We start from the raw sequence: 14,370 nt of genomic DNA on the forward strand, positions 1-14,370 counted from the left end.
TTTCCAGTTTCTGTTGTTGGTTAACAACTTTTCCTTTGTAGCGGCTGGTATGATCATTGTTGGTTGTGTAACTGAGAAGACCAGTCACCTTGGTGTGATAGTCTGTGTGTTCAGTACCACTATGCATCTCCTTTTGTTGGCCGGTAGGTTGCTGATGTTCCAGTGTCTTTACACTAATGTCAGTGCCTTCTTTCCATGTATGGTGAGGTTGGAAGGGGCTTTATCACTGGTGAGGGGGGCTGGCACCTAGCCGAAGTTGTCCTGCAGCTGTGGCCCAGTACACACCTGGTTTTAACATGTGGTATTTGTGATCCGATCACAAGTGGACAGCTGAGTGCGTACATTCGCACCTGGTATTAAAATGTGGCCCCACATTGTCTCGTGAACGAATCTCACTTTCCCGCTCTATACAAACAAACACGTACATCATTTCTGTTCAAGAAGATCAAGTTATGTGGTTTTTCTGAGTAGAAGGTCCAGACCTCCTCCCAATGTGGTCTGGCGAGATCAGATAGCTATCTGAATACGTTCACATCTGTACTTGCACAGGGCCTGTGTTGCTCAAGTGGTTGTTTCTGATGGTTGAGTCAGTGATGAGTTTTATCACCGGTATCGGTGCTGGCGTTAAGACTGTTTTCCAGTTGCATGACTCTCTGGTCAGACTGGTTCTGCACCCACTTTAGTTGGAATTAGGAGTTAGCAGGGACTTCAACAAGCAGCTCTCATGTAAACATAGTGTCACATCAAAACTCTTAAGATCTGTAAAAACCAACGGATGTTAAATACCTGAAAACCTCCCACTAGTCCATTAGACCTGAAGAAGCCTCTTGGATGAGAGGTGAAACTTCTTCAAGCCACACAAGCAGGTCCAGTTTCATATGTACACATGTACAACTCCTGAAGATACTGAAGTTACTTTCAGACATGCACTTGCACTAATATCCTGACATTCACTAGAGGGGCTGTATAACGCAGATGTCAGGGTAAGAGGCTTCAATACACAGGCACAAAAAGACAGGCACAAAAAATAAAAGTGTATAGCGGTGAACAAGACACATTTTGAGTCATGCTACTTTAAAATGACCAGGAGCACACAATAAAACAGGATAATCAAGTCATTGCAACTTATAATTACAAGTTTAATACTTGCGTAGGTGTGTAAAGGGAGAAACCTTGCTCCAGGCTTACTGAGACACTGGGATGTTGGGTTTTACTTTCATTTCATTCATCAGCATATTATTTACAGAATTGTTGTCATACTCTGTAATTAACATTATGATTATATCATCATGTAGACCCAGAGTAGGCATGCAGCTGTTTAGCGATTTAGATTAAGAACCACTGCTTGAGATTTTGGAAAGTCTGTGGTGTGCTGCCTTACGTCGCAAAACCATTATCTTTCCATTTATACCACAGTCCATCAGACTGGTCATCCAATCAGCGTCACACACCCTCACAGTTAAAAATAAAAAGCTGTGTCAACTCAAAATTATAAGGCAACAAACTTCAGTAAAATTTTTAATTAGGCAATTAAACTTAACATTTTAAGTTTTGTGATTCAGTTTGCTCAACTTTCAATTCTAAGTTGTCATAACTCAACTCCTAGTTGATGTAACTTTTAATTTTACATTGTAGCAACATTGAATCCTTACTTCTGTTAACTTGACTCAGAGTTGACAAAACCTATATTTTCAAATTGTAATAACTTTAAATCCTTACTTCTGTGAACTCAACTTCAAATTGATGTGACTTATAATTTCACATTGTTGCAACTTTTAATTCTTACTTTTGTTAACTTCACTCAGGGTGTATATAACTTATAATTCTTAATTGTAATAACTTAAAATCCTTACTTCTGTTAAATCCACTTCAAGTTGAAGTAACTTATTATTTTAGACTTTAACAACCTTAATTCAAACTTTTAATGTCGACTTTATTCTAAGAGTAATTCAATCCACTAAATTTCAGTCTGATTAGTGGAGTAACGTAAAATTGTACAATCAAAATTTAAGGTAACGAGTTCAATTCATTTCCATTAGATGTGTAATTAATTACAAATGCAACGTTTACATTTGTTTATTGAGTTCAAACCTTTCCAACAAGGTCAAGTAAATTGGAACTGCTGAGATCCAGAACTGTCCCAATCTTACCACATAACCTGTTTTTATACTATCACGCATCACAAATTGTGGTGATGTATTCACATAGCATGTACACCGTCACTTTAGCTGTGGAACTGACGAATCTGTCAGACAATAACACACAAAGCATCTTAAATTCAGAACTATCAGTCTCAAAATTATCAGAAAATGTAAATTGTTACACAACTTTATCCTAACATGTCATTCTTAACATAACATGGTACAATTGACCAACTGATGGGCAGGTGGGGAGAAAATAAAGAAATAGAGAAAAGAAGTTAGAGGTAGATAAGTGTTTGTGACAATCCAAGTGAAAGTTAAATCTCTTCTGGGATTTAAAAATGTCCCAGATTCAACATCACCAGCTAACTAGCTACACAAAAGATGTGCATGTACTGCAGGGTCTAAAACGTACACTTTCAAAATTTCACATTAAACACTGGGCAAGATGCTACCCTTCAAGTCCTATTCCACTGCTAAACTTCTGCTTCTTGTCCAGGCTGGTTGCTGCTACAGTGGTTTGTCAACAATCAAGCAATAAAATATTCACTGTTACAGCCTGAGATTGCAGAAGTAGAAATGAATTTACTGAAGCAGTTTGTTTTTAAAGGACCTGACCCTTGTAGGGAGATCCTTTCCAAGTTCCATGAAAATCTTTTGAATAGTTTCAAAAGTGTGCCTCACTTCTTTTGGATACTGAAGGTTTAGAGAGTAGATCAGTCCAAAGAGGTAAGCAAAAGCGGTTGGCAGGTCAGGAAGATCCTGAAGGACGATGTTTTCCTCGATAATAACAGCGACGTTCACGACAGTGCCATCAACCTCCTCCAACACATTGAGGACACCCGCAACAAGGCCCTTTGTTTGCTCCTCATCTGGGTCAGTTGCCTTGTGTAATGGCAGATTTGCATTTGTGTAATGTTAAATAGAAGAACAGATATGTATTTAGAAGAAGTAGATAACAAATGTGTTTCTGTGACTTATAAAAGTTGCAGAGGGGGCTATAAGTGTTTATGACCCCCACATGTGTGTCTTAGCAAATGCTTCACTGCAGGGGTTACTTAGTGTGTCTGATAGAGAGGGGTGAGGGGAACTCTGCATTGTATACAGGACTGGGGTCTTTTGATGTTGTAAATCTAGATAGGGGATCTCGGAGACAGATTGTCTCACACCAGAGAGGCACACCACCAGGGGTTAGGGACGGAGATCTGAGACAGGAACTCTGCCCAACCTGGTCAGACATCAAGAGACTGAAGTGTACCTTTTGGCTCCTCGCGGGGAGGGGCTTCTGATTGTATAAGTGAAGTGATTCTCCTGTGCTCTGTGCTCATTCTGTACACGTCACACTAGGTGACTGTGTGGGGTGAGCCCACCTGCAGGTGTTAGAATTGAACTTTCCTAGAGACAATGTTATGTGTGTATTATTATACAATAGAGTATCATTATTAAACAGAAACTGCCACCACAATTTTGGCGTTGTCGGCAGGATCACTCGTGTGAGCAGACACTCTGGATCTCAATGCTGAGGAAAGTCTGGGACTCATACCTCAACAAAATGAGGGCCGAATGCTTGAGAGCCAGGAGTGCACTCACTGAGGTGATCCAACGGACCTGGTCTGGAAAACAAGCATTGTCTCTCGGGTAAGTAAAATTAAAACGTTTCGATCTTTAGGAAAAGGTCCAATGTTGTGATCTATTAGGAAAAGATCCACATTTGTTATGACCTTTAGGAAAAGGTCCAATGTTATGACTTTTAGGAAAAGGTCCAGGAAAAAAGATTCACTCATTCATTGTATTGGGGACAGACGTGTCTGCATGGCAAGGTTTGGAAATCGGTGTAGGATCCAGGAAGCTTCGTTTCGATCTTTAGGAAAAGGTCAAATATTATAAATAAGATTGGGCTCTGATGTCGGGCTCATGACTAGTAGTTATTATTAATATATAGTAATATTATTATTATTTTGCAATAGAGGTGTAGCTGGGACAGAAGGACCAAGGCCAGGTCCGGATCGTCTCAGTACAGCAATCTGTTGAAAATCTGATAATTCCAGTACATTTTATACCTGCATGCGAGGTGCTAAAGAGAAGTGTGAATATGAGATTTCTCTAAGGCATTATATCAGGCAGAGTATTTAAAATGTATTAAGGAATCAAAAACGTAGGAACAATAATTGAGAAATTTGCCAAGTGATCAGGAATTACAAGAGGTAATTACAATTGACAACATTATATTGGAGATGGGTTTTTATTGTTCCTTACAAAAGCATTTTTTGAAGGTTGGGTTGAAGGTTAAAAGCATTTTGGTGTTGGTTGAAGGTTTAAGGTTACTAACACTAAAACACTAATAAACTAAAAACTTAACAAATTTTGTTGATGATATGTGTGACTGTGAAAGAAGAAACATGTAGAATTTGATGAAACTAAACTGAGTATTTAAGCTGAGGATTTCAGCTGAGAAAGCAGAGGAGAAAAGAAAAAGAGAGGAATCTGAGAATCCTCAAACTGGAGAAAAAGGTGAGTATATGTTTAAATATATTTGGGGTATAATTGGGTTTTTTAAAGGCTAATAGTAAAAGGAAAAAATAAACAACCTCATAATAAATCTTAAAATAAATTTTTAAGAGATAGAAACGATTTGGTTTAAAAATTAAATTAAGAGACTTTTAAGTTCTTTTCCCATATAAGCAGAACTTTATTTTCCAAATTTCGTATTCTGCTGAACAAAACCAGAGTTTAAATTTATAAAATAAGAGTCGGGTTCACAATTGCTGAGACAACCTATTTGAGAAAATAGGTTTAAAATAGAGAGGATGACTGTGTCTTTTCGGAGCATGGGAAGTTTGAGTTTAAATTATCTTTGGTAATTCAAAACTAAACTGCGTGTGAAAAGAGAGAAATAAAAAGAATAAGAACGAAGTAGAGAGGACAAAGAAAAAGGAAAATGAAAGTAGGGATATTTGTGCTGGATTGAAGAGTGTATGGATGTTGTTTAACTGAAGTGAATATGCAGGAACTGAAATAATCTCCAGTCTCAGTGTTTCCGACTAGATTCTGATCTGGACTCAGCTCCACCAAGAGGTGGGCAAGAGAATGCCCTGGGAAGCAGCGCACACAGTGCGATTGATTAGCGGTGAGCTGGGGACAGTGAAGGAATTCATCTGGTGAGGACACTGAGATGGAGAGAGAGAGTTTCAAGCACGTCACTATAGTAAGAACACGGTTACACACACACCATGTGAATTAATGTTAGACATAGAACAGATGATTAAGATTGCTATTGACCATTGTGAGCTTGATTAGAAGATCAGTAGAGAGAGGCCTACTGTACTTTATGCTAAATATTTTCACAATGATGTGTATAAACTAATGCCCGAACACACAAATCACAGTGAGTGGTAGAAACATCACATATATTTGTAGATTCAGGAACCGGAATCAGTTAATAGATGTGAAGAGTGATATTACTCCTAAAATGAATGTTGGATATCTCATAATGATTGGAGCAACAGGTCTATCAACAGTGATAGAGAGATGCACTGTACAATTGCTATTTTTCATGATGTGGTTGAAGGGGATTTTTTTAAGATTCATTTTTGTTGTCACCACACTGCCTGATAAATCTTATGGGTAAAGATTTGATGTGTTCATTGAGTGGTATGTTAAATTTAAACACCGCAGGGCATTAGAGGTAACTGGAGTCTAAATAACATCTGCATTTGTTTGATAGAGAAAGGGGGATTTGACACTAGCATATCAGTGGGAGGTCTAGACTCTTTTCTACTCTCTGGAAGTAACACCCTCTTGCGAAAGGCAGAGGCAGAGAGACTTCAGACAAATGTGAACAAAGATGTTATTTACTCAGAGAAGCGGACTTTTAAGTAAGAGCAAATTAAGTTTAAGAAGGTTATAGAGGATGTTAAGTAAAGAAAGGATAAAGTAGGTTGGTTGTATTGAGATAGTAAACACTGTGTTGTCTTAGTAGTTTTGATAGACTCATTGGCTAAAAGATTTGTTAAAATATCAACTTTTGATATTTTTAATACTACTGGAGGGGAAAAGACATTTAATACCAATAAGATATTTTAAAGAGAGTTAAAGGTTAATCGCAAACGATTTTCCATAGTGATAAATGAAATTAGGAGTGTTGAACTCATTCCTGAATGTGGTAAATTTTTTGATAAAATATATTACGATTTTTTAGTTTTGGTGTAAACATTAATGATATTCCTGAGTTGAAACAGGTACCGTCATGTTTGTGGACCGGGCACAAATATGTTTTGGGTCTGATCAAGGGATAAGACTCAAATAGAAAAGAATATCTGAATCCTCGTATGGAATATGTAAAGATTGTCTGTTAACACACTATTTTTTTTCCTGTAAGGAAAAACAAAGGAAGCAGAGCTTCAAACAATGTTTTAGAGTTTCGACAACTGCTGAGAGAGCTGTGATATTTGATGTGTGATATGTGACGCTGTGATATATGACTTTACTGGTGCCAATATGCTGATAGGGTGATTTTGCTTGGGCAAAATACCTCCCACCTTTTAACAACCAGGTGGCTCAGATATGGAACAGTATTGCCTTAGATGATAGACATCACTATTTAGAGATGCAATGTTTTTAACTATGCGACTCTCTTCCCTACATCGGTAGGGATAGCCACATGATTGCGTAGCAGTTTTTCTTAACTAAAGAGAAAAAAGTTTTTTCTCCTAGTTTAGAATTAGATTTTAAGAGATAACCAGCTAATTATGCAGGAGTGATAGTTGTTTGGTGATAAGTTCAGCATCAAAGGATGCAGCAGCTGAGATAACCAAGTGGGTTTACGACTGTGTGATACAATAGAGGCTAAACCACTCCCATCACACTATTGTGCATTGACTGAAGAATGCAAATATGCTAGGGACAAGAGTGTTAAGAGCAACACTAATAGCAGGTTTGCATGGGGGTGGCATGTGATTTTGGCCGAGTTGATTGAATAGGAGATTCATGAACCTATTTCACTTCACACTCATCTGTGTGCTGATAGATGCTGTGTTATTATGCAAACTGTATGCAGTCTGCAAATGAGGAGAGCGTATTAAAGATTTTTAATGATAACACTTAATGTAGGTTATAGGAGCTATAAACAAAGGTCAATCGCAATTAAATAATTTTGTAAGAATACAGATTTAATTTACTACGTTTAAGGAATAAACTGGTTGGTGGATAACAGTTGTGTTTGGTGGTTGACAGACTTATGATGTGGGTCGCATGGATGATATTGTTTAACTTATGTATGTTTCTTCATTAGTTTGAATTGACACATGACTGTAGTCAGTGTGTCAAAAGGGAGGAATATAGATATAGGATATTGGGTGTACAAAAACAACACTCTAAACAATACTCAATAAAACTTTTTTTATCTGAGTCGTGTAATTGAATTACAATTAAAATAGGTAAAGAAATCCAGATTCCACAAAGTGAAAAATACACCACCAAGCAAACAGTTTGATCATTTATAGAGGAATTTGATAAAGATTAAATTGAATTAAGTAAGTTAGATAAATAAATAAATACTGTCTTGTTCTTGTTGACATGTATGCTATGCAAGTAGAAGCTTTCCCCACATCTAGACAGGATTCTTCAGCAGTGGCGCAGACACTGCTCGGAGAACTCATTCCACGTTGGGAAATTCCAAAAAGATGTCCACTGATAATGGTACACCATTTGTAAGCACAGCTTTAAGGATGCTGGTGAGTATGGGTATCGACACGAGGCAACATCGTGCCTATCATCCCGCCAGTGGCGGGGCAGTGGAAAGAAACAAACAGTGGAAGGAGACAACAGCACATTGAAAAACGAACGGTAGATATTGTGTAAACCTATCCCCTGTACTCTTTAAAATCCACAGGCAGGTGATGGACTCCCTACCGAAATCCATAGACAGGGAACTGCATGATCTGAGACCAGGAGACAGGATTGTGGTGAAGGACGTGAGAAGGAAACCAGGAGAGCACGTCGATGGAACGAGTGCAAACCAAGTGCTTCTCACCACACAGACGGAAGTGAAGGTCAACCTGGAGACATGCAAGCCATTGAAGGAGGATTTCGGAGCCAGAGTGGATTCTACAGGACGGAGCGTGCGTGGTGTCAGTGTGCGAGCCTTCAGCCTTCAATTGTTTCGTGTTTGCAAGCAAGGAGAGGTGTGGAAATGATTAGGGCCACACGTCTCTAATCTCAAGAAGAGGCAACACTTTGAAGAGGGGTTGGCGAGGGGCACTGCTGATACAATAGCGCCGAAGGGGGAAAACAACGACACCTGATGGGACGACTGGGATGCAGTTCGAGGGAAAAGATGGTTTCCCTGTTCATGAACACCGTCATCGTCGTCCTGCCACCAATAATATGGCATGTGAAACCTTGGCAGGAAGAAAAACGCGAAATATAACTTGAGCATCGAAGTCAGGACAAAAGGAGAACTCATGTTCAATTTCCCTGATGAACTGACAAAGCCTGGAGAATGCATGGTTTGAGACCATGAAAATATCAGAGACCCAAGCTCATATACAGATTCAACTCATTGTGTGTAATCAAGAGATGAGAGTTCCACAGTGTGAGTGTCTCCAGATGAAAGGTTTTGGAGGACTTGCCCCAGGGGGGAGCACTGTGAAGAACACACACAAACAGATGAGTTTGCTCTGGAGATGGAAGATTAACATCTTTAGAGGGGGGCTGGGTTTTCCAACTCTTTCTCCCACTGTCTAGGGTCAGGAATGACTCTGCATCACAGAAAGGCTTTGAGAAAAGATGCTAGCCAAGAAGGTGTTTGTCACATAATCAGGACGAATTGTGGCACATACACAGTGAACATTTTTGACAATATGATGCATATCGTTTCAAATTTTAAATGACCTATTGTCCAGAGAAAGAACAAGGACACTTAGATTCCTGAAGGGCGGAATTGATGGTCACGCCTACTTTTGAATGATTGCAAAATATGTTATTGAAGTTTGTTGAAACCTATTTGAATTTTCATGTGTGTACTAGTGTTGTTGAACTGTTGTATTGTCTTTTGAGTTTAAGACTATGGTTATTTCCTTAATCAAGTCTATGATTGGACGATATGTTCAACTTCCTGAAACTCATCTATCCTGGATGCTTCCCTTCCAGGATGATGAGATGGTATAAAGATGTATAAAGGATATTGAGCCTTTTAGGCTCAAAGGGGGAATTGTAATGGCAGATTTGCATTTGTGTAATGTTAAATAGAAGAACAGATATGTATTTAGAAGAAGTAGATAACAAATGTGTTTCTGTGACTTATAAAAGTTGCAGAGGGGGCTATAAGTGTTTATGACCCCCACATGTGTGTCTTAGCAAATGCTTCACTGCAGGGGTTACTTAGTGTGTCTGATAGAGAGGGGTGAGGGGAACTCTGCATTGTATACAGGACTGGGGTCTTTTGATGTTGTAAATCTAGATAGGGGATCTCGGAGACAGATTGTCTCACACCAGAGAGGCACACCAGGGGTTAGGGACGGAGATCTGAGACAGGAACTCTGCCCAACCTGGTCAGACATCAAGAGACTGAAGTGTACCTTTTGGCTCCTCGCGGGGAGGGGCTTCTGATTGTATAAGTGAAGTGATTCTCCTGTGCTCTGTGCTCATTCTGTACACGTCACACTAGGTGACTGTGTGGGGTGAGCCCACCTGCAGGTGTTAGAATTGAACTTTCCTAGAGACAATGTTATGTGTGTATTATTATACAATAGAGTATCATTATTAAACAGAAACTGCCACCACACTTGCAATAACAGACAGGAAATGACAAACACATGTTTAGTAAATCAAACTGAAAAATAATTTGTGATTGAATTAGTTTGGATGATAATAAGCCATTACTTAAAAGAATAAAACAAATGTTTAACTTAGAATAAATTGATATTCTTGACATATTGACATTTTTATCTCACAACCCAAAATTAAGACACCCCTATATACAGTATAAACTATGAAAATCATTGCTCCAGAAAGTACAGGGAAATGGATAGTAAACGCTGAAGTCAAACTTAAGAACAGGATTCTAAAAATCTTGTATATATATAATTTGTACAAATAGCTACTCACAAGACAAGTCCTGAACAGCTTCTCGGGACTGTCGCGGAGATACAAGGTAAGGCCCTTCAAGGCTGCAGTTTGTCTGTGTGTCATCAAGTCAGATGTCTGAAATAAACATAGTTGGGCGAAACATTACACCATTATGTAACTAACATGACAAAAGCTAGGAGCAAGCATTATAACATGTTCAGTTGTGTTATAGGGTTCAATAAAATTCTGTTAAAGCTGCATTAACTCAACAAACAAACATTTAATATATTATGGCCTAGTAAAGTTGCTAATTCTCTCATTCAGCAAATACCTGCAGAATGCAAGTAAAATGTACAAATTTTAAGTACGCTTGGTCTTCAAAAACTTTATATAAATCAGGGCATTAATAACCAATGGCCCAGTGCCAGCCAAATAATATAAAAATGATAAAAAGTAAAGAACTACTGTAAATATGCTCTAATTTTATAAGACTTATTCCCTGCGTCATCTAATCATGTGTAAGACAGAGAATGTTTGTCTGAGTGTGTTAATAGGGAGTCAATCACTATTCCTACACTGACCATTTGCACTGTGCTTATCTCTGTATATAAACATACTTACTCACATTAAGAAAAATATTTGTGAATGTTGAATGTGAATAAATAGTTTTAATTTGCAAGTAGTACTGGGACTCTAATATTCCTTCCTACCTTTGGTACATTTGGTAAAACTGGCCAAGCAGGCCATTTGGGAAAAATTGTTGCACTGAAAACTGTAAATATATTAGCTAGCTGTTTCACTTTCTTTACCACTACATCACATCTTTGTCTGTTTCTTAGGTAGTGAACAGTGGGTTCGTTCTGAGGATTTGTCACTACAAGCAACACCTTACATTTGACCCATTGTTTATACAAAAATACTGATTAGTGCAACTTCATTATAGGAAGAAAAAAAAAATCACACTTACTCCGAATTACTTGTTATACATGCATGTCCATAATGTCAAGAATTATGAAATTATTCTAAAATGTACCTCTTCATCCAGTCTGTTAAGTAGGATGTCCATTTCTGGCGGAAAAGCTGTCCTCCTTGCCCGATAGAGTCTTAGGAGCCTCGGGGTGTGTTGATGAATGGCTGCTCTGAAGCTGTCTATCAGGTTCTTGTTGGTGATCCGATAAAACTCTTCCTTTATCTGTTAAAAAAAAAAAATAATAATACAATAATGGAAGTTAACAACTGTATAATTTTTTTGTAAAGACTATATCAGAAACACATAATATATTGTTTACTCAGCTGCTTACCTCTGCTTCGCAAAACAGAGCAGGCCACCTCTCCTGAACCTCTGACACCATGGGCTGTGATGAAGGCGGTAGTGTTTAGTGTGTCATTGGCGTGAATGAAGTTGCAGAATTTGCACTGCATTCATTCCAATCTGAAAGACAAAATTTGTTGGAAATTAGCAAAGCAGACAGAAGAAGAAGAATCTAAATGTACATTTTTCTGAGACAATTAATTATTTAAATTATTATTTATTAAAGTCACCACTCAACACACTATAGTGTATTCTGACCCATCCACTCATGCATTCAGTTGTACCAAAGCTCATCTGGAGAAGGAATTGAGGAGGTTAATTTTAAATTGTAACTTGTACAGCCACAAGCCACTCTTCTTTGTAGGAAGTAAACAACAATAATGGTATTTTATCCCTTGGTTTCTTGAGGGGTTAGGTGATGTGGTTGAGATGGGGGTGTTCACTTGGTCAAGATGTCGTCCTCCAAGAAAATGTGATTATTATTGGACAAAAACTCTGCATTACCACAACATTTCGAACAATTATCATTACAAACACATACCACACAGGTTGTAGGTTTTAATAAAAAATTCAAAAGCAATATAAATATACTCACTGAATAATGTCCTTTAGTTAAGTTGTGAGGGATCCCAAATTATGACAAAATAACAATGGTAAAACAAGGCTTATAGGTGGATTTCAGCTGTAAATCTCTCACCCATTTTATCTTAAATAATAATTTAAGTAATTAATTACTACTAATTTAAAAAATCCTCAAAATTATGCTTAATCAACTTTTTTTTAATTGAGGGTTGTAGTCTGACCAAACGACGATTTATGTGTATATAAATATCGGTGACCCTACACTCCACATGGGCGGTAATTAATTATTAACAAAAATTCCTCAAAATTATGCCTGGACATATTTTCTCAATGAGGGTTGTAGTCTGACCAGGAGGAGACCATTTGTGTACGAACTGAGATGTGTGCAACACTTCCTGTAACCTACCGTTTCAAAATAATAGCACCTACCACGTTTCTGTTGACTGAATCCATTAAAGAGTTTTATTGTGAAATATTAGCAGGAGCATAAGTTGCACGGCTTTATAGTGTATAGTACTGGTATTTGTTTGAGTACACAGGAGTACATTTATAAAAGGAAATACTGTAATTACACCAGAAAACTCATAAAAGGGCTGTAGTTATATTAAAGTTAAGGTAAATTACTTCAGGCGGTAGTCTCTCGCTCTCTCTCTCTCCCACACACACACGCACGCGATCACACACGTACACGCACGCGATCACACACACGTATACACACGTACGTTCGCACGCGATCACACACGTATACACACGCGATCACACACGCATACACACGCGATCACACACGCATACACACGTACGTACGTACGTACGCCCGCACGCGATCTGTTAGGATTTTAATAATATAATTAGACACTATAGCCCCGAAAAGGATCGATTTTACGCGCACCATGTTTGTACCTTAACAGAAAGAATTAATGTTTTGTTATGTGTTAGGACTGTAATCCGTGGCATACAATAACACTGTACTTAAACCTGTTCTCATACATAAACCTTTATATATATTACAGTATTCCTTTAGCTTTATTCAACATCACACATACATGAATGCACTGTGCTCATTAAGACACTGTGACCTATGCCTTAGAAAGAAATCAAGCAGCCGCCTCAGCTTCTGAAGGCCAGATAGGAAAGGCGTTGTCTTGTCTGATAAATACGCATGCTTACGCACACAGAACATACAGCCGATAAAGCAGGAACACAATGTTTCTGGGAGCGGCTCCTCATCATTGGTGGATTCCAGTTCCAAGATGCTGGGACCACGCCTTCTACCTACTATTATAAATATTGCACCTGTCGTCCGTTCGGGGCGACTCTTGACTACCCCGTGCTACTAGAAAGCCGAGGCTGTGTATTGAGTGCCCATAGCTATGTGCACATAGCTATGCTGTACCTTTTCATTGCTTCTGAATAAATACTTTTTGAACCAGAATAAGACTGACTCTTCTCATACCTAAGGATAAAAGAACATGACAGATCACACCCACACACACGCACACACAAACGCACAATTATGGATATTTCACGCGGCCAGTTTCAACAACTGACAAGTCTCTTACCGGCAGATGGTCAAGAGAGAAATGAAAGGTCTGATCCGGTGTCCGACCAGCTCTCCTCTGGTTCCCGCCGGTTAACCGTCCTGTCTTCTAACAAAGAAGACCGAGAAACGCACGTGCAGATGTCGAAGCTGACGCGGCGCAGCGCAGTCAATTCTCCTGACATGTTAAGACATGAAAAGCATTGACGTTAGCTTGCGTTAGGGTACTTCGAGAACTACTCCCCACCACAGTTAAAAAGTGTCAGGGTTTAAACACAGCTACTCCCGTGGTTGTAATACTGTAAAACATATGTAAAGACAATTCGGAAAACACATACTATAGTGGCTAACTGCTATAGCATCGCACTTAAAGCGGTAACATTTTCAAAGATAATTCCAACCTTATTCATTAGCTAAGTTATTACACCATATAACTCTAAATAATAATTCTGACACATTTAATAAAAAGAAAAGTAGGTTAATACATACCTGTGGACACCAGCTCCACCGCAATGACACTGGGGTGGGGCATTCAAGTGACCTCCAACTTGGGAAGTTGGCTTTCCCACGTTTCACAACAAAGACACATGAGTTATCAGAACTTTCACTAATTTGTATTAGCTCGCAACGTAAAGATATATGTAGCAATAATTCACTTATTTTTGTTGGACTAACTAAATGCCAGTTTTTGCTGGACTGACTTAAGTGTTGGCCTTAGATGTTAATAATTT

Source organism: Hippoglossus stenolepis, chromosome 14 (genome assembly GCF_022539355.2).
Source record: "Hippoglossus stenolepis isolate QCI-W04-F060 chromosome 14, HSTE1.2, whole genome shotgun sequence".
Lineage (NCBI taxonomy): Eukaryota > Metazoa > Chordata > Actinopteri > Pleuronectiformes > Pleuronectidae > Hippoglossus > Hippoglossus stenolepis.